This window comes from Gracilinanus agilis, chromosome 2, assembly GCF_016433145.1.
Source record: "Gracilinanus agilis isolate LMUSP501 chromosome 2, AgileGrace, whole genome shotgun sequence".
Classification (NCBI taxonomy): Eukaryota; Metazoa; Chordata; class Mammalia; order Didelphimorphia; family Didelphidae; genus Gracilinanus; species Gracilinanus agilis.
The window spans coordinates 687,273,894-687,295,717 of record NC_058131.1 but is presented as its reverse complement, the minus strand read 5'-3'; the positions used below and the strand labels follow the sequence as shown (position 1 = coordinate 687,295,717).

Here is a 21,824-nt window from a genome sequence, read left to right as displayed (position 1 = left end):
AATGAGCAATTACAATATAATTATCAAAGGCCACTATTCCCCACTGGGGCCCAATTTTTCAACTCATTGGGCAAGAAATAGTTGCTCCTATAAATTAAAAAACTTTATCTCCCATGTTCTTCAATGCTCACCTGAATGGCACTTTCCCACCTTGAGGCATTGACATTCCTTGTCTATATCTTTCATTAAAAAAGAGAGGAAAACTTGGAAAATGGTTTTGGGGCACATTTAGGTGGTTGAATTTGCATTCAAGGCTTCTCTCCCTGTCAGTGTTACATAAAGGCTGACACTTTGACATATCTAATAAGTTCTTTTCTGCCTGGCCTTATTTTTTTTAAATGTGCTTTTATTCATTCATCATAGTATTCATCCTCTGGAGTTGGCAAAACCTTGTGAAATGTTCAAAAGCATTTTCATTTTCATTTTATTTTTGAGTCACTTGAAGGGAATGCTCTCTTTAATCTGGGTATCTCATAGTGTATTTTGACAATTTACAATAGACAGAAAGCAAGAAGATTTACCCCTGAAGGTCACCTGGGAGGCTGTAGGGAATGTGGAGATCTACATGACAGTGCCAGTCCATGGATAATTATCTTGATTTGCAAAAACGAATGTAGAAAATCAAAGTGGGAGTGATGCTGCTGATGAAAGGACACTGCCAACACATAGTAAGGAGGACATGATCTAGTGCTCTGATCATTTATAATCCTTCAGCCACTTGGCTTTAACAATTGATTCAAAGTCCTTGACTTCCTCACTTCTAGGAACTATCTAGTTAAAAAAAGTGCTGCTAGAGCCAGTCATGCCACAGAATTAAATTACAGTTTAAAATCTGGAAAGAACTTAGAGCCTAACTAGTATGATGAATATGTGAACAAGAGTCCGTTTTGAAACATCCTCAACAGATAGGAATCAAGCCTTTATTTGAAAATTTCTAAAAAAAAAAATGCAGTGACCAAAGCGACAATCTGTTTCTTTTTAAGAGATGAAATCTCTCACAGTGGATGAAACACTATGCTTGGAGTTGGGAAGAACTGAGTATAAATACTGAATACAATACTTACTAGTTATGTTATCCTGGGCAAGCCCCTTAACCTCACTTGTCTGAATTGGTTTCCTCAACTATAAAATTAAAATCAGAATAGCATCTACATCACAGGGTTACTGGGAGATTCAAATGAGATAATATTTTAAAGGTATTTAACTCAATGTCTAGTACAGAATAGTACTATATACTTAATAAATGCTGATTCCCTCTGTTTCATCTCCTCCTAATGTCTGCTCTTTTAGATTGTGGATTCTTTGAGATCTGGGATTGTTTTGGCCTAATGCCTTATTCCCACCACTCTAAATAATTCCTGACACATAGTAGGTGCTTAACCAATTCTTGTTGACTTGGTTCTCTTGCTAGTGTTTTTTTCCCTTCCATTTTTAGATTGCCTTAATTTATTCCCTTGCAGCTTCCAAGTAGTATGTCTGGGTCTGCACTTTGGGGCTAAGCAGAATGAATCTAATGTCATTTCCACAGAGTAATTCAGGAACTTATCATTTATTGCTCTCCCACCTGAGAAACATGCCATCACTTCTCTGGATCACTGCTTTAGAATTCATCTTTTATATCATCATTCAATGGTTATAGTTGATTAGCTTAAGAATTTTCTCGACCTTCTTATCATCCAGAAACTAAAAATAATCTTCTAGACCTTGAGTAGCTTCTAAGTAGAGAACTTACAGAAAGACTTGAGCAAGAGTCCCATAGGAAAAAATGGTATGGCAGATAGATGGATTGCAGTTTTCAGAAGAAGAAGTATCCGCATAGATGTGATAATGTGATGTGATAGTCCATCTAAATAAGTCTTAGATAGAATATTGTCTAAAGAGAACTTTGGACATTTTTTATTCTGGCATCCCATATATCTGGCATCCCAATGTCCTAATATGGTCCATACCTTTTTCATTAATAAACTAGCAGAATTCCATTTGCTAGAGAGGAAAACAATCTGTTTGGAAGGTGGACCTCCCCACGCCCACCTAGGGAAAGGTAAGACAAAAATCTATAAATTATTACTGCCAGAAATAAGAAGCAGACTAGCATGAGAAACAGACTTGGAGTCAAAAATACTTGTGTTCAAATTATCTAATATTTACTATCTATATGAAGCTGAGAAAATAATAATCTCTCTGAGCATCAGATTCCTTATATGTAAAATAAGAGAATTAGAATCAATATCATCGATTCCAAGGAATAATTATTTGGGGAAATATTTGAGGAATGACTTTGATGAAGGTATTTTGTATTGCATTGGATTAATTTTTATGGACCTGAATCAAAATAACAGTTGTGTCACTTTCTTCTTGTATAGACAAATACCATTATTTGAGCCTCGATATAGTTAAAAGATTGTACTAGGAGTTCTCCGAGGTCCCTTCTAAGTTCTAAGTCCTAAATCTAGGGACCAGTGTTTACCTCATACCATGTACCTAGCAATTCATTCCTGTAAATCTTGAATTGCCAGAGATATTTTGATTTAGTTACACGTTAGCAAAAATATCTTTAGGCATATTCTAACCCATAAGGCAGCTAGATGGTTGAATGATAAATCAGACATTAATGATAAAAGTATGGTGACTTATTAGAGAAAATAAACTGATCATTACTTTTTGACCTTTTGGAAACAATAGCTTCATAAAACCATATAATTTGTGCTGCCTGAGTCAGTGCTATAGATTTTCTTTCTTTAAATATGCACATAATTTGAGATTTAACTCATTTAACTCATAGTAGAAAAAAATCCCTATTTCAGCACACCCTTTAAGTTGTCATCCAAACTTAGATTGTCTTAAAATTATATCCCGGTTTTCCCCAATATTAGTCCTCCTGTAATNCATGGAGGTCTTTCCAGTTCTTACAGATATCCATCAATTCATCATTCTTTATAGCACTATAGTATTCCATCACCATCATATACCACAATTTGTTCAGCTATTCCCCAATCGAGGGACACCCCCTCATTTCCAATTTTTTGAAGGGCCATTATCATTGCTGGTGGATATTTGGACTGGTTGAAACTGATTTGCTTCAAAACGGATCTGGTTGGAAGAGGAGTAAGTACCAAACTTGGTTAAGCCTTCTCCAAAGGGTATGGCAGCATTGCTTGGGCTCCTAGGAAGTTTCCTTGATTCTGGACATTGCTCTCTGGCTTCTCTAGTGTGATGATCAGTGGAAAAAACCTTGGAGAACAGAATGTGGCATCTATCTTTCTCTTTCCTGGGCATCTTGAATACTTCAGATGCATCAAACATGTGACTATGCTTGGTATCTCCTGGAGTGAGAGAGGGAGTATATTTTCCAGTGAGGACCTGGTCTTTGGTGATAAAGTCTTTCAGATACAGCTCCATTTCTTCTATTGTTTTTGATTTGATACTGCCTAGTTTTCTGAAGCAAGAGTTGAGAAGTCTTGCTGCAACACACCTTTATTCTTACATAGAATTTCACGGGATGATATGGGTGTTGATTATCAACATGAGAAAATATTTCCATATGTCTTCTAGCTGAGAGATTCCACTGAAGAGCTGAAATGATGGCACTATTTCACTGTCATATTTCTTGGCATTCAGTGAAAAAGTCTCATTGAAATTGAATATAAATGGGGTATATTGTAATATATCTTTGCTATCAGTGAGATTCCATTGGTTACAAAGAGAAAACTAACAACAAGAAATGAGAAAGTTCTGCATACAACATATTAGCAATACTATTATATGAATAGATCATTTAATGTCTTTTAAACTCTATTCTTTTAAATTTATTGTATCCACCTAACTCAGAGTTGTTTTTATGACAATCTTATGGGGTAAGCATGTAGAATTCAATTTTACCAAATTGAAGTACCTAGGTACAAGATGGTGGGAATAGAAAAAAACAAATTCATCTCTAGATTATTTTTAAGAAATTGTCTCTGACCTCAAGGAGTTTTCATTCTACTGGAAGAGGGGAGATTGATGCTAGTGCCTGCCTCTAGCTTATGATCCAAAAGAGTTGTTTATGTCTCAGAGAGAGTGAAAGACTTACTCCTTTTATCATATCTATTAGATGTCAATAGTGGGAGTGAAGCCAAAGTTTCTTGACTCTTAAGTCAAGAAAGGGACTCTTTTCCCTAGGCTATTCTGCCATCTTGAATTCAGGTAATTATAATTCAAGGCAATTTAAGGAGAGAGCATTATTCACTGGGGCTTATGATTATGGATTTTTTTTTAATTTGGAAGAGTTGGCATTTGAGTTGAACTTTGAAAGAAGAAAAAGATTCAGCCCTGGGGGGTGACGTGGTATAGAGCAGTGTACTCTGGTCAAGCAAAATCACTCTGGGAGAGAGATCATTCAATTCCATGGAGGATTAGTCCTCAGTCCCTATGACAAAAACATAAAAACCCAATACCTAAACCTCCTAGAGATTTTGTTTTGCACAGGAAAGACTGGCAAATAGAGGGTACAGTGGTTGATAGAAATGGGCCCCAGGAAATGGAAAAGAGGAGACTGTTTTAAATGGCACCTTAGTAATAGGATTAACAGCAGACTGAAAAACACAGTGATGGTGGGCTGAAGTATGCTTTTGATAAAAAGTGTGCATCTCCCCCTCCCCCCTTACTCCACATCTTGGCACCTTGGCTTTGATAAAACTCCATATTCTCACTGTAGCTGTGATTCTGAAGGTCATGCAATTTGGTCAGCAGCCAGGAGCAGTAAGGTACTATAGACATGTAAGATATTTTCAATATTTGTGCAAAGTCCATTTGGATTTACTCTCCATTTAGCCAAAATCTTTTAGATATCTCAGGGGAAGATGAAATGTGCATGACTTCAATTGAAGATGCATCATGATGCTATGATTTTTTTACATTATTTAATTATATTAAGTATGACTATTATTAATAAAGTAGCTAATATGATATTAATGATAATGATGGAGGTTTATTATGTGATTAATATTGAATATAGATTATAAATATAATTATTAATAATATCAATCACAGTTTTTATCCCCATAATGCTTTAAAGCCCTTTCCATGAATTAGAACATATCAATTCCATTTTATAAATGAGGAAACTGAGACAGATCAAGTAGTTCTGTGTTGTCACACTCAAATAGAAAGAGATTCTTGTGGCACATTATTGATTTAAAAGAGCACAAAGGAGCATAAGCTATATTTTATTGAAGTTTCTTTTATTTTGTTAAGCTCTTCCCAATTAAATTTTAATCTGATTTTGGAACAGGGTTTGAATCTTGTGCTAGTGCTTTCATTGAGGTGCCATGGGCTACAGGCAGGGGAAAGCTACCATGTATATTCCACTGCCAGAAGGCACCTTTAAATATTTGGTCAGTATTCAAGGCTGGATCAAACTTGGGTCTTCTGTACTCTAGGTCTTGCACTCTTTTCACCATATTGTTTCTCCCTCGCAGTTTTTTTTAGACCCTCGCTTTCTGTCTTAGTACCAATTTTAAGAAAGAAGAATAGCAAGGGCTAGGTAGTTGGGGCTAGGTGACTGACCCAGGGTGACACAGCTAGGAAGTATTTGAGGCCAGATTTGAACCCAAGTCTTCGCAACTGCAGGCTTGGCATTTTATCCATTGTGTTACCTGGCTCCCCCTCTGAGTTCTGAAGTAGAAATGTTGTGGTTTTTTTTCATTGTTTCCTTATATTTCTGTTTTATAGATGAGCCAAAATATTTTTCCATGCAAACACAGCATCTCTGAAATGGCAAGGGAACCAATGGGGAAATATTATTTTTACGCAAGTCTTAAGTAAACACTCTAAAATGTTGGTGTTTATAGAAGCAAGTTAGAAAGTTTTTTTTTTCTTTCTTCTTGACAGTACTTTGGGCAAATGCCTTATCCTGGACCCTGAAGAACTGACTTCTTTGCCATCCCCTAACTGATCTTGAGAGACAGCAGCATCCATAGGACCAGGGACCCATCTGAACAGAATCCCTTGCACTATTTTAGCCGCTGCCACCATCATCAGATGCCCTTTGTCTGGGGGCTCCTAGGGCAAGAGCTCATCTGTGCTGTCATTTAGGCCAGAGGTAGAGCTGTCTTGTGGAGGGCTACTTGGTCATTTTATGATGATACACTTTCATAAAGTTCCTCAGCATCTTGTTAAATAACCTTTATAGGCAGAACTGCTGTTATTCATGCTTCACTGGTGTCTCAGCAGCTTCTGTTCAGTGAAAAAAGCCTTGTAACGAGGTCCAGCATCCACAGCATCCCAGTGACCTGGTGCCATTGGACAGGGCAGTCGGAGAGAGGCATGCTGTTTTATTGGCTGGGAGAGACTGTTCAGCTATTCTAGCTTATATGGATCAATTAGGCTTCTCTGATGAGAAACAGAAGCAAAATTGTAAATGGCAGGGAAAATACTGGGGGATGAAAAATGAATCTTTGTGTTTCCTGACAGGCTCTCAATAATCTTGATGAGCATATATTAGCTTTTTTTTGGGATATTTACAATGGTCTTGTAAACACTGGCTTCTTCCAAATTCTCTTAGCTTTCCCCAAAGCCAAAAAGACTGAAATGAACTCTGGGAGGAGAGTTTGCAAGGGAGTGGTGTGTGGCACAGAGTGAGAGAAGCATGGGCCACAGAGGAGTTCTGGGCTTACAGTCAAGGGCTCTGGATTCGATTCTGGCTAACTATGACTAAGACTTTGGGCAACTTAGGCTATGTGTAAGTAGATACATAGAAGATCTCTTTCTTTTTTTAACCCTTAACTTCTGTGTATTGGCTCCTTGGTGGAAGAGTGGTAAGGGTGGGCAATGGGGGTCAAGTGACTTGCCCAGGGTCACACAGCTGAGAAGTGTCTGAGGCCAGATTTGAACCTAGGACCTCCCGTCTCTAGGCCTGACTCTCAATCCACTGAGCTACCCAGCTGCCCCTAGAAGATCTCTTTCTACTGTAAATGCATAATTGTATGTGGTCCTTGCTAATGTTTTGGTCAGAGAGATGAACCCCAAAATATTCAAAGCTGAATCAGGCTATCTAAAGCATTCATTCATTTATTTGTTTGTTTGTTTGTTTATTCATTCATTCATTCATTCATTCATTTGTAAGACCCTTACCTTCTGTCTTAGAGTCAATACTATTTATTGCTTCTAAGGCAGAAGAGAGGTAATGGCTAGGTAAAGGGGGTTAAGTGACTTGCCCAAGGTCACACAGCTAGGAAGTTATCAGAGGCCAGATTTGAACCCAGGATCTCCTGTCTCTAGACCTCACTTTCAACTCACTAAGCCACCCAGATGCCCCCCATCTAATGTATTTTTTAACAGGAAGAATGATGTATAAGAGAGTGCTATGCCTGGAATCAGAAAGACATATCTTCCTGAATCCAGTCTCAGACATCTGTGTGATCCTGGGCAAGTCACTTCACCTTGTTTGCTTCAATTTCCTCATTTTTTAAATGAGCTGGACAGGACAGGTAGATAGGTTCATAGTGGATTGATAGCCAGGTCCAGAGATTGGAGGTCCTGGGTTCAAATATTCCCAAATCTGACTGCGGACATTTCCTAGTTGTGTAAACTTGAGCAAGTCACTTAACCCCCATTGCCTACCCTTACCACTCTTCTACCTTGTAATCAATACATAGTATTGACTCTATTGTGGAAAGTAAGAGTTTAAAAATAAAACACAACAAACCAGAGAAGAAATTGGAAAACTATTCCAATACTTTTGCTAAGAAAACTCCAGGTTGGAGTCAGAAATGACTGAATAACTGAACAACAAAATAAATGCCATTAAGGAAGAGTCTAAGATTAAGTATGACTTGAAAACATTATCTCCTTTGCTCAGGGACTCAGTTTCCTCATTTTACAATGGGTGCTTGGTCTAGACCCTCTCTTTGGGAGTGTGATGAAGTGGAAAGGACAATGAATTTAGGGTTAAATCCTTGGGCTTCTAGTCCTTACTCTTCTGTTTACTCATTATGTGACCTTAGACACAGAGGCATTTCAGTCACTGAGCCTTAGTTTCCTTTTCTGCCAGATGATTACTATTGATTTCATTTAAATATGAGTCAGTGATTATGAATGCTGAGACTCTCAGTCTTTGGGAAGAAGCTGCTTTCTATCTTTTTCCAATTGGAGAAGACTGGGGTCCTAAAACTGTGACAATTAGAGAGATATCGATGTCTACCCAGGCTGTGCCTTCACAATACCTCAAATGTTGTCTAGATATCTATCTATCTATCTATCTATCTATCTATCTATCTATCTATCTATATATATATATATCCATCCATCCATCCATCCATCTATCCATCTATTCATTTATCACTATCTATCTATCTATCTATCTATCTATCCATCCTTCTATCCATCTATTCATTTGTCTGTCTCTGTCTGTCTACCCATCCATCCATCTATTCATCTCTCCATCTATCTATCTATCTATCTATCTATCTATCTATCTATCTATCTGTATATCTACTGATTTTAATGATTAATATTACATTTTAATCAAAATTATTAAAATTTTAATTCAATGCTATAAAGAGTAATCTATTGGAGAATAGCCATCGTTTCATGTTTGTATCTCTCTCCTTACTATCTAGTATAGTATTTGGGATTAATAGCCACAATACATTTTTGTTGAATGAAATTAATTATATAGAGCCGCGAACTATCCTCACTGCTGTCTATCTTTTCCCTGGATTCTTAAACCTAATACCAAATGAGAATTTTCAAAACCCATAGATATGTATGGGCAGGGAGGGATGGAGATGTTTCCTCTGACCAGCTGCCAAGTGAATGAATAACTAACTAAAACAACATTTATTAATCTATTACTCTGTTTGAGGCACTGTGCTATGTGAGGTTGCTGAGTACTTTGTGATTTCTGTTTTGCTTTCCTTGCCATGATTATACCCTGTAGAGTAGGGCATCTTGGGGCAAATAACAGGAACCTGGAAGAAGGGAAAATTTCCACTTAATTCTCTTTCTTTGTTCTAGGTGAGCCTACAATACACTTAGTATTGATTTTGTGGAAACTCAAGCTTTTATTATGCCAAGATAGGAAAATTCAATTTGGTCAACATTTATTAGACATCTACTATGGACAAAGAACTGGTTCAGAACAGGGGATACAGTGATGAAAGCTTCCATTCAAGAGAGAGACAAAACCTGGGTACAAATAAATATGATATGGAATAGTTTATTATAAAGATAAATGAAAAGTCTAGGCAAAGTGATATTAGATAATTTGAGGAGGAAGGGATAATTTAAAATTAATAGGATCATGGAAAACTTCACAGAGGAGGTAGTTGAGCCTTGAAGGAAGAAAAGAGTTCTGAAAAGGGGAGATTGAGCGGGGAGGGATTCCTCCTTAGAGATATAGTTTATATGAGCTATGTAGTAAAAAGCTTATACATTTAGTTTGGTGGATAACTAGTTATCCAGTTCCTCCCTCTCTCCTCCTACTCCCCAAACTATATATATTTAAAGGGACAGTAAAATGAAATAGGAAGGGAAATGTTAGAATGGAACCAGACTAGGGGGTACTTTAAATGCCAGACTGAAAAGCTTTTATTTTACCATTCAGTAGGCAATGGGGAGCCATGGTAGATTTTTGTGTAGAAGAGTGATATGGCCATATCTTTTCATTTTTATTTTTTTTAATGAGAAAAGCATTTATTAGATGCCTAATTATAGGGGGTAGCTAGGGGACTCGGTGGATTGAGAGCCAGGCCTGAGGAAGATCCTGGGTTCAAATATGAACTCATACACTTCTTACCTGTGTGACCCCGTCCCACTTAATCCCAAATGCCTATCCCTTCTCACTCTTCTGACTTGAAACCCATACTTAGTATCAATTCTAAGACAAAAGGTAAGAGTATTAAAAAAAAGTGCCTAATTATGAGTGAAGGACCATGTCAAGTAGAAGGGTTAACAGATAACACATTGAAGACAGTACCTAGTCAAATTCAAACTCTAATGGGTGAAATACAATACATAAAAGAAGATTCAGTTAATGGGCAAAGGGAAAGACTCAGAAGACTTCAGAGGGTCCCTAGTGGGGAAGTAGGGGCAATGTCCATACAGGTAGCCTTAGATTGCTAGTAGCTTAGATACAGATGCTGAGGAAATGAAGGCTGTATAGTCAGGGCAGGGGATAAGACTTGGTAAGCTCTCGATTTTACCTGAAACAAAAGTTAGTGACTCATTTATCTAAGGCATGTGAGCACAAACAATCTAGGTGGTCCAGGGCAAAAATGGCGCAAGTCAGAATATTGTTGATCTTGACAGAGAAAAGGTGATGTCTGCCTTTTTCTTCTTAGTAAATGGGAACTATCTCTACATTTTCTAATAGTAAGCACTTTTTTGATTTGTATTATTTTTAAAAAATTAAAACATCAGCACATAGAAACACCTAGAAACATCAAGGAAATAAGAGCAAAATGGCAAAGGTTGCCATGGAATATAGCTCCAATGGGGGGAAGGTGGAAAAGAAAATGATTTCTTGATTGTATTGTGAGGTTAAACAGAATAATGCTTTAAGCTAAATTCAACACCTGCAAATATTGATTGAATCTTCTCACTTAGAAGTGAATCTCAGTTGTTATTTTTCTGCCTAATCTTTGGGCTGGTGTTTTACCTCCAAACTTTAAATGTATAGGAAGAATCCTCTAGTCAAATTCATGTCCTGAGTCCTTAGTGAATTGATCTCTGTGGACAACATCCTTATTTTGACCTGTTTTCAGAAATTTTTCTTCTGATTTTTCATCTTTTCATTAATATCCTTGATGATGAATTGGTAGTCTGTGCACAGGACGAATTTCTATATGGTTGGGCCTTTTCTTATTCAATCCCTTTGGCAATTGCTTCTAATGCTGCTCTTTGATTTGTCTGCTCCCCAGAATGTATACCACTTGTATTCAGAGTGTGGTCTGGAGCCCAGTAGATACCCATGCTGTCTTGTACTTTTCTCTTCTATTATTTATACAAGTATCCCAGGTATTATTGCTGGTCCCACCTTCTGAAATCATTAAGTCTATTATTGGAGTAGCTTCTATTCCCTGTTTATAGCATTCTTTTTTGATTTCCAGAAGTAGTTGATAGGTAAGAAAGATATGTTGATTTTATAGGAACTTTAGTTCCTTTTTAAATGAGATTTACTCAACTAGAGGATAAGGCCATCCTGAAGGTATGGGTGATGATGGCACACAGGCATTATGGAAGTAGCAAGAGATGGAATATGGATCATATAAGCTCCTCTTCTCTCCCTGTGGTGTTCTTGGAGGTGAGGGATGAGAAAAGGAAAAGCCAACATTTTAGAGGGTGGTGAGGAACACAATGTCATCAGGAGAAATTCAGGTCTTTCTGAATGCCAAAAAATCACCAGGATGGGAGAAGATGATGAGTAAGGTAAAGAGGAGTTTGTTAAAACTGTCTTGGGCTTCACAGAAACATAAAATCTGAAGCCTTGACGAATACGGCAGCCATCTCGTCCAACCTCTTTGTGAAAGGGATGCCCACTATAATGACCATCTACCCTTCCTTGAAAATCTATGGAGGAAAAACAGCCATCTCTGAACTGAGCTCACTTCACATTTGGACCTCTTTCGTGAAGATATTTTTTTCCTGTTATTAATTTTATAATTGTGTTCTTGCAGCATTCATCTGTTGATCAAGATTTGGTCCTAAATCCAAAAGGATTAGCTCTATTCCCTCCTCCACATGGCAGTCCTTCAAATACTTAAAGACGACAACCCCTCTCTCCCCCACATAAATCTTAAATCCCTTCCTGGAAAGTGGCATCCTCAGTTTCTGGAGCTGTCCCCTCTAGGGTATTAGTGTGATACTCTCTTTATTAGTCAGGTTGTGAATAACACAGAGAATCCCAGTTTCTGGGGCATTAGCCAGGTTCAGTCACTTTTGGTGAATGAGACAAAAGCCTTCCTCCCAAGAAATGAGTTATGATGCCTTTTACATGATTCCAGGAGGAAATGAAACTGTAGCAGTATCTTCACCAGTTTCTTCAGATTCCCTGGTAGTCTTTTCCTCTCAATTTTATTAGGGCACCAACATTCCAAGGCAGGAGGCTACAGATGGGCTGTGATTCAGCTACAGCCACACCTCCTCATCAGACTATCCCAAAAGTAGTGCTCACATACCTTGCAGCAACACTCCTTCCACAAATTCTGGGACAATTTGCCAGAGTTCATGGCTCAGAACTCTCCACCTCAGATCCTCTTCCATGCTATTGCCTTCCAGCTCTGGGAAACTCTCCAGAGATTCCAGCAGGCACAATGCTTAGAACACGAAAAGTCTCTAATAAATGCCTTTTCCATTCTTTCACTTCTCCATCCATTCATTCATCCATTATTTCATTCATTCTCAGTGGAAGAGAAGAGTATTAAAAGGTAGATATTGGAGCAGATACTGAGCTAGATCATGCCCAGCACATTTATGGTTTCAAAGTAGTTATTTAATATATTATTGTTGCTTGATTGAGCTTGTAATTCTATCCCAAAACAATTAGCATACTGAATGGAACACAGTAAGCTCTTAATAAGTGTATATTTCCTGGGATAAGAATGTTGGAAGAAATAACAGGGAAAAAATAGTCATATGTTCTGAATCATAGGGATTAGAGCATCAGGATGTAGGAATTTGCCAGCTAAAGAACAGGAGGAAGACCAAGAAAGAAGAAAGTTTTAGACTTAATCATCCCTGAGGCTATAATTATAATTTGGGCATGAAATTGTCTCTGTCAGTGGTAAGTCTCAAGTGGAACTCCTGCAGATGATTGAAGTTAGAGAGGAAGGTCTAGATTGAAATATGTATGTATTTGTGAGAGGTGGGGATTAGCAACTTTTTTCATTTTCACATTCCTTTGTCTCATTCCTGTTTTCATTTCTCAGCTTTTCTGCGGATCTTGACTATTTTCTCCTACTTGACTGGATGCTCCTGGTTCTGACTGGTCCTCCCTGCTTGTTCCCTTCATCTTTAGGTCTCTGCCATGTCAGAACCCCCTCCTGGTTTTGCCTTTTCCATTAGATGTAGGTGGTTCTTCTTCTTGGATGCTCTAGAAGAATCCTTGATGACCATGGGGGATTTGGCTGTGACTCTCTGTTTGCTAGCCTGGCATGCTTTACTTACTCCCATTTGTTGTCTGCTGCCTTTCCCAGCTTTATCAAGCCCATCTCCATCGCTAATGTTATTTCCCCAAAAGGCTATGCTGACAAATCTCTCAAACAACTTTTTTCCCCTTCCTGAACTGACTGCTTCATATCCCACCAAGGAATCTTTCCCAGGGCATCTCATTTGGTAATGTTCTAGTGTTTCTCTCTGTAGGAAATTACCTTTAAGATACACAGACAGAAACAACTTTATTTTCTTTCAGTTTTCCTTTCAACTACTGTTAAATTAGTCCTCATAATAGTTGATCAGTATTTGAGAGAATTTAGACTCTAACCTTCAGCTTATAATGTCTTGGTAGGTAGGATAAAAATTAGGTCCAAGGGCTAATGGAACAAACAGAGCACACTTCTCCAAGGATCTCAAAGTACTTCCAGGGTAAGAACTCACATTTCTGTGGCACCTTTAGCAGAATTTCCCTCACTACAATGCTGGATGGTAGATGATGGCTACTATTTTAGAAATGAAGAAACTGAGGATCAGAAATCTCAATAAACCAACAGAAAATCCCTTGAAGTCAAGGCCTGCTTGGGCATTCTTCTTTATATTCCCAGCATGTAGTACAACTCCTTGCTAGTCAAGCTCTTGATAAATGCCTATTCAATTGACTTGACTTAAAGCAATGTTGTACAATGATCAAAACAATGAACAAAAGGGACCTGAGTTACAATCCTTCCTCTGACTCTTACTAACTTTGTGCCCCTGGGTAAATAATTTGATGTCTCTAGGCTCTGTTTTTCCTCATCTTTAAAATGAGGGGGTTATACTAGATGAATTCTGAGGTGCCTTCCAATTCTCTTAATTTTCCAATGAACCTACAAAACGCCTAATCCATGATCCCAGAATTAATTTAGCTAAAATTTGAACACATATCTCCTGGCTGTCATGCCATCGCTTCCTACTCCCCTCCTATGGAGCATCAATGACTCAGTTGAGCCATTGTGCCCAGGTTTTCAAATGGGTAAATTAAAGCAAGAAGTGCCTTGGAGTCTATTTTTGGAGTAGCTTTGAAAGTGAGGTTTTATTGATCTGCTTGTCTCTACCTCTGGGGAGGATCAGTAAAGGGGGGAAGGGGGCTAAATGGTGCCCTGTAGAGTTGAGTACAATTAGAAACATGGAAAAATATACTGACTCAGGTTAGGGGACCCAGAATATCAATGAAGATTCTGATAAGCAACTATCTTTTGGGGACAGGCCAAATCATCCTATAAAATAGCCAGATAAAACCTCTCTGCCCCAAAGGCTCTATGTAACGCATAACTCAATTTTTATTGGCTCCCAAACCCTTTGTGATTTTGACGTGTTAACTACTGTTTCTATTACTCCCTGGATCACCTTGCTAAGAGACTATAATACAGCAGCACTAGGAATAATAATCATGCTAACAATAATAACAATAACAATAACCTCCTGTGATCATGTAGCATTTTTTATTGTTCAAATCCCTTTTCCATATACACTGGAATTTCACTGCAACATTATTCATGGTGGAGCTTATTTCCATCCAAGGAATGGCCAGGTTGAATTCAATCCAAGAGATCTTAGTTACTTAAGGAACCAAGGGATCCTTTTTATGAGGTAATTTCACAATTTAATGGTATGTATTCTAAAGATAAATATAGCATCATCTCATTTTATTTTTTTTAATCTGATTTAGGAAGGGCAGGAATTATTATACATTTCAAGAAGTTGCTCTAGAGAAAGGGAAAATGAGATGTAAAGAGGTCAGAGTGTCTTTTTCCCCCAATATGGCAAAAAAAGCCTTCTACTGGAACCCGTGTCCTGAATTCAAAACCCAAATTCTCTGCACAGGGACATGCAATCTTATAGATATCATGCTAACTTTCTCTCCAACCTGTAAGGCTCTCCACTTCAAATAAAGTTACCCATGAAAACCCCAACTCAAATGAAATATCTTAGTAAGGATTTCAGCTGGGATAAATATAAATTCCTAACCCTCAGTTCAAAAAATTAATCACAGAAGTAGAAGATACAATTCATTTTAAAGAGCTATGAGGAAACTCTCACTTCTTTTCTCCTGGACAACTGACCTGGAACCTGTAGCCACGGTATCATTTAAAGAGGCCCAATTCAAGGCATTTTGTATTAAAATTTCCTATTTGTTTTAGATCCTCTTTCTGGTTTCCTTAAGTCTGCCTGTCCTCTCTGGTTGGAAATTATATCCTTAAAAAAGGACATTAGATAGAAATGTGTTTTCACTCCTCAAATGAATTTAGAATCAGAGAAACCCAGAGACAGGAGAAATTTAAGAGGCTGTATAGTTCAGCACATAGAGCAGTAACCTCTTCTATGGTTCTGTCTGGTAGACATTGTTTGAAGACTTAACAGTGATGAAAATCCCAGAAATTGCTGAGAAATATGATTATGCTTTTAGATAGTTCTAACAATCTGGGAGTTTCTTATGATATTTAACTGAATCAGCTTTCCTTTTATGGTGACTTTTCCTCTCTGGAGAATAGATTGCATGGCCATGGGTTAGGTATGCTATGTGTTTATTTTTTTAAGTACAGGCTGCCTAGGTCAGAAGTTCTTACTCTGTGATCTGAGAGCTTTAAAAATGAATATATTTAATTCTAATTAATTTCCTTTGAAATCCTATGAATTTTTTTGTGCACTTAAAAACATCATTTTTGGAGAAGGGAATCATGGGTATCAGCAGATTTCTAAAAGGGTCCACTGCATAAAAAAGGTTAAGAACCTATCAACTAATTGGCCTCTGAGTTTCTGAATGGGATTCATTGATTCTATGGATTACCAATGACTCTCAGTTCTTCTCTTGGGGGTAAAATAAACAAGTTACATCCTGCATTCATGCAGAAGACCTTCAAATATGTGGAGATCTTAATGATGCTGACCTAATTTCTTCTCTTCTTTAAGCTAGTTATCCACAGCTCTTGGAACTAATTTTTACTTGGCCTGGTTTAAGTCCCCTCCCTATTCTGGTTGCCCTCCTTTGGAGGTTCTCCAACCGATCAGTGTTCCTCCCAAAATTCAGTGCCCAGAACTGAAGATAATGGTCCAGAAGGAAATATGATCAGAACAACAACAACAAATATGACTCCCACTTTCCTCATAGAGGATGCTATGTTTTACTATTAGTGCAGCCAGAAAAAACTTTCATGTCACTGCTAAATCATATGTGATTTTCAGTCCTTTAAAACCCTTAGCAACCTCCTCCCTAGCACATATACACATACACAATTCTTTCACCATTACTCTCCTACCCTCTACTAGTGGAATTGATTTTTTGGGCCTAAGTATATGACTTTATATTCATTCTCATTTTATTATGTTTATTCCATTATTCTCGCCTGTCAAGTTCCTTTGGGACCCTGACTCTGTCATCTGAAGCATATTAACTGTCCCTTTCAGCTTTGTGTAATTCATGAATTTGTCAAATACATCATCTATACCTTCACCCAAGTCATCTGTAAAAATGCTGTAGGGAGAGGGGAATGAGTTCAAGGACAGAGCCCAGCAACTTCTTAGCAGAGATTTTTCTTCAGGTTGACAGTGCATTAATCAACCATATTTAGTTCCGGTAAACACCAGGATACAGGAGACTTGGATTCCTTGTTTGACATCTGCTGACTCTGAAACCTTGAAAAAGTTCCTTAAATCCTCATTTATAAAAAGAAGAAAGAAGATTAAATGACCTCTGAGGTCTCTTCCAGATCTAACATGCTATGTCCCTTCATTTCAGTTAGGCTCAAGGATTGGGGCCAGAGCTTATTTATATAACTGGATTAGATTACCTAACAAGTCCTTCTGAGTCCTAGGTTCCTTTTAAATTGGCCTGGACCAGGCTGCATTTTGGTTTTAAACAGCAAGAGACTTCATAACACTCTAGGATAACTGGCATTAAGACACGAAAGTGTCCAAGGGAGGAATCCTGTTACTATTCTACATAGGTTATAAGCATCAAGGATTCTTCTTGTTCTTGTTCTTGTTCTCCTCCTCCTCCTCCTTTTCCTGCTCCTTTTCCTCCTCCATCACTACTCCTTCTTTCTTCTCCTCCTCCTCCTTCTCCTCCTCCTCCTCCTTCTTCTTCTCTTTCTCCTCCTCTTCTTCCTCCTACTCATTTCTTCTTTCTTTTTCTTTCTCCTCTTCCTCCTTGTCTTTTTTCTTTTTTTCCATTTTATTTCCCTTCCCAGTAAATTTATTTAGCACTGATGACAGGAATGATTCTTTTTCTGCTTCCTACTTTTAAAGGATAGGTTTTTGCCAAGATCAAAAAAAGGAAGGTACTTCATTTTTGTGACATAATTCCCTCATTTCTAAAATGAAAATTTGGATGGAAACAACTCCAAATTTCCTTCTAGATCTAAAGATAAGTTTATTTGATTCTTTGGTATTGGAACTGGCTTTTCTGGGCTTATTCCCTCCACCTTTGTTTCCAGGAGAAACTGGTTCTAGTTCATAGGTTGGAAGTTAGGGTCATATACTCACCATTAATGCAGAACTCAGTCTCCTCATCACATAACTAAGGAGGTAATTAGAAAAAAAATTTTTTTGTGAGGAAGAATGTAACATTGGCTGCAGTAAAGAAAATGGGGGAAGGTCCTTTGGAATCTCAGCAGGACACTAGGACTCACAGCTAGGAACCTCCTAGCCAACCTTTCACCACTCAGATTGCACACAATACTTCATTCTTACAGTTGTATCCCATGTTGGTGAAGACATGACACACATGCCTCAGTGGTATGGAGGCAGCTGCTCTGTTTCTCCCTCTCCACTGCATCTGAAGACATTTTATGCATGTCCTGCTTCTCTGTCCAGCAGACCAATGTGAGCACTTCCTCCTTCTACTCTCTGGGTAAGTTGAGTGGCTCATAGGCAGCCTAAAGGTGCAGTTTGGGCATGCAATCTCTAAAAAGTTCGCCAACACTGTATACATAGATGTTATATCATCTTGCACTAGAGTTATTTGTATTTGTGTTGTATGTCCCTCCTAGGTTATAAATTCCTTGGAGGCAGGGGGATAGAGGAAAACAAGATTTGAACCTGGAGTCAGGAAGACAAGTTCAAATCCTGTTTCTGACATTCATGAGTTCTGTGATTATCGTCATCACTTAAAATCTGAGCTTAAATTTCTTATTTCAAAAATAGAAGATAAATCCTATGGTGTGCCTACTTCCTAAGATTATTTTGGAGAACAGATGAGATAATATGTGCAATATGCTTTGGAATTTTCAAAGTGCCAGTCAACTATCTATTTATATTGATCACCTCTGGATGCTCTGTTAGTCCAGAGACTACTGGGAATGATGATGACAAACATCTTAATTAATTAAAAAGTAAACATTTATTAAGTGCCAGCTATGTGCTAGGCAATGGGAAAACAAAATGAGGCAAAAGACAGCCTGTGCCCTCAAGAAGCCTACAATCAAATAGGAGAATCATAATCAATAACATATCTAAGTAATGCTTTATAGTTTGCAAGGAGCTCATCTCTGTGAAGTAGGCACTTTAAGAAGTTTTCTAATTTTATACATAAAGAACCTCATAAAGTCAATCAGTATTACTGGTGAGATCTGAACCCAGATATCTTGACTTGAAGACTATGGAACTTTCTTGCTGGATTTCTTCTTTCTTTGGCAAAAGATACTATTCTCTCACAAGGCACTCAGCCCCACTTGAAGTTTCCTGGTTCCAGCTTTAATTACTTAATTGGTTCTGTGATACCTGTGCTTAGAAGAAAATGCCACTGAAAAATTTAAAGCATTGTTAAGGGATCTACAAAAGTGCCAGTTGTCTTTCCTCCCCCTCCCCTAATTGCTTCATTTGTAAAGACTTGATTTAAGAAATATAGGTTTCTTTCCCACACATTGCTACTGCTGGGTAACACCAGATGCCCACAGAGGGATTTGCTTTCCTAAAAAGCAAGTTATAGTAAGGAGAAATCCTTGACAAGTTCTGAATTTCAGTCTGTTCTGTGGTCCCTATCCAACAAGAAAGAAAGATGAAGTCCTTTAAATTTCTTCAGTGGCATTTTCTTGGATACCATTTGTTGACCCTCTCCCATGTCAAAGACCTAAGGAGGGGAAGGGCAGAGAGCCAGGGAACATCAGAACCAATCCCAAAGCCTGAGAAGAAGAGGGAAGCTGAATCTCTCTTTGGATACCTGTAGGCTTCAGAAGGATTTGAATGCAGCTGGAAATCAGGGATGGAGCCAAACCCACCTGTTAACAACAATGAAGGCCTGGCAGCAGCCAGGATCCTTTGAAAGGGGGCTGAGAGCCCCGGCTTTTGCTGAGGTCTGCTGAGGCTTCATTCAAAGGCAAAACTGGGGAGGGGGACCTTGTGATGTTAGCAGTCTCCCCTAACCAGATGTCTTTGTGTTCCTGGCTATAAAGGCTGCTAATCTGTGTGGGTGTTTCCCTGGAGAGACTTCACTTCATCCACTGGGGCTATAAAATTCTAAGTCATGAAATAGGGGGAAGCCCAACTATCCTCATTCTCTTTGCTTGCGTTTTTTTTCCATCACTCCTGAAGCTGTGGGAGATGATCATGAAGAAATGCAGGTTAAAAATATAGAAGCAAGGGAGGCATTTTAATTATTTTGGGGATCTGACAGTTCTTCTTTAGTTCTGGTTACTTTCTAACAATGAGGGAGGACTATAAAGAGAATTCTATTAGTCAACTCCCAATTGTCTTTTAATTGGGCCAGGGAAGCCATGGGTAATTGAAATGCACATGTTTTTTCCTAAACCTCACATTCACCAGCAGGGGCCAGCTTCGCCCCCTTACTATAGGAGCAGCCCTAAATTGGGCCTCACTTGGGCTCAGTAGGAGGTTCACATGATCATAGATTTCAGTCTTGAAGGGAATTTAGAGATCGCTAAGACCAACTCCCATCATTTTTTTTGTTACTATGCAAAAATAGCTTTTTCTTTCTTTTGGGGGGGCCTTTCTTTTTAAGCCATTTTTTCAAATAACTGCGATTTATTTTCTTTCCATCAATTCCCACTTCTTATCCCCCCAAAAAAGCGAAAATCCTTATAACAAATATTAATGGTCAAGTAAAAAAGATTCCATAATTGGTCCTATCCAAAAATGTATGTTATTCTTTCTTACATATGCCACCATCTATGAGAGAACAATTTAATAATAGCAATACTCTGGTCAACCCAATGAGCATCCCTGATTCCAGAGAAGTTTATAGAGGAAGAAACTGAGGCCTAGACAGCTTAAATTGTTTGTTCAAGGTTATCTTAGGAAGTGACTGTGCTTGAATTCCAATCCACAGACTGGGCAGGTCCTTTTAGAAGCCATTTAGCCCAGTGCTCATAGGGTTCCAGAAGAGAGGTCATATAAGAATCACAGGTGCATCCTGACTGGAAGGAACCTTGAGAATCCTTGAGTAATTCTTTGACAGATGAGAATATTGGGGTCCAGAGAGGTGGAGGGTCTTACAGAGCCAGAGTCCCAAACAAAAACTGAGAATTCTGATTCCAGAATCCTTACCATTTACCATTTGTTCCATCTTCTTAGACCAGAAAAGATATTTCCTGATCCTTCCTTCATTATAGATTTCTCTTTAATCCGTCTCATGGTTTTTTTTTTAAATTTTTATTATTTTTTTTATTTTAAACCCTTAACTTCTTTGTATTGGCTCCTAGTTAGAACAATGGTAAGGGTAGGGAATGGGAGTTAAGTGACTTGCCCAGGGTCACACAGCTGGGAAGTATCTCAGGCTGGATTTGAACCTAGGACCACCCATCTCTAGGCCTGGTTCTCAATCCACTGAGCTAACCAGCTGCCCCCATCTCATGGGTTTTGATTTAGGTCTTCTTGAACTCAGATTAATGTTCTCCTACCAGGGAAGATCCACTAGTCTTCGCATGACCATCCCCACCCCACCTCCCAAAAAATGCTTTTCTGAATAGAGGTTAGGTTCCTCTTCCTTCTCCTCAGATAATCCCTCCAACCACTGCTGCTTCTGCTCAGTCAAGAACTATCCAAAGGTTTGAGCAAGAGAATGGCAGCAGACAGGGCCTTGGATAATTCAGACACAAGATTTTTAGATTAAGTAACCAAATGTAGTTTGGTCTTGTAGCCTTCTTTGTGGCTCTAAACTTTTTAAATTTGTGTCTAACTCTTTGTGACCTCATTTGGAGTTTTCTTGGGAAAGGATACTGGAGTGATTTTGCCATTTCCCTCTCTAGTTCATTTTATTAGATGAGGAAACTGAGGCAAACAGGGTTAAGTGACTTGCCTAGGGTCACACAGCTGGGAAATGTCTAAGACAAGATTTGAACTCTCCATGGGAGTCTTTCTGACTTCAGGTCTGGCCCTTTCTATCCACCGTGCCACTCTACTTTAGTATAACGGCCAACAAGAGGAAAGAGTTTGTGTTTAGAAAATGAGCCTAGGCTCAAGCTGCTTCCCCTGTACCTCTGATGGCTTGGAAAGCTTATCTGGTGAGGTGGTAGGGGGTGGTACACTGTACTTAATTGCAATTTCCAGTGACACCCTTTACATCCCCTTTGATGCTGCTGGGAAGTAGGGGAATGAACTGCTCTCTTGCCTTGGGGCGCCATTACTTTTCTATTCACAGTTTTGCAAGGTAACATGGTCTTACAGCCGCTGCTGGAGTTTCCTATTGGGGCTCTGGG

General features: G+C 38.5%; 1 protein-coding gene across 1 annotated transcript in view; it reads left to right on the top strand.

Moving 5' to 3' along the window:
- The window catches only part of GRID1 (glutamate ionotropic receptor delta type subunit 1), a 1,121,438-nt gene that overhangs the window by 748,539 nt on the left and 351,075 nt on the right, over window positions 1-21,824 (top strand). The window lies entirely within an intron of this gene.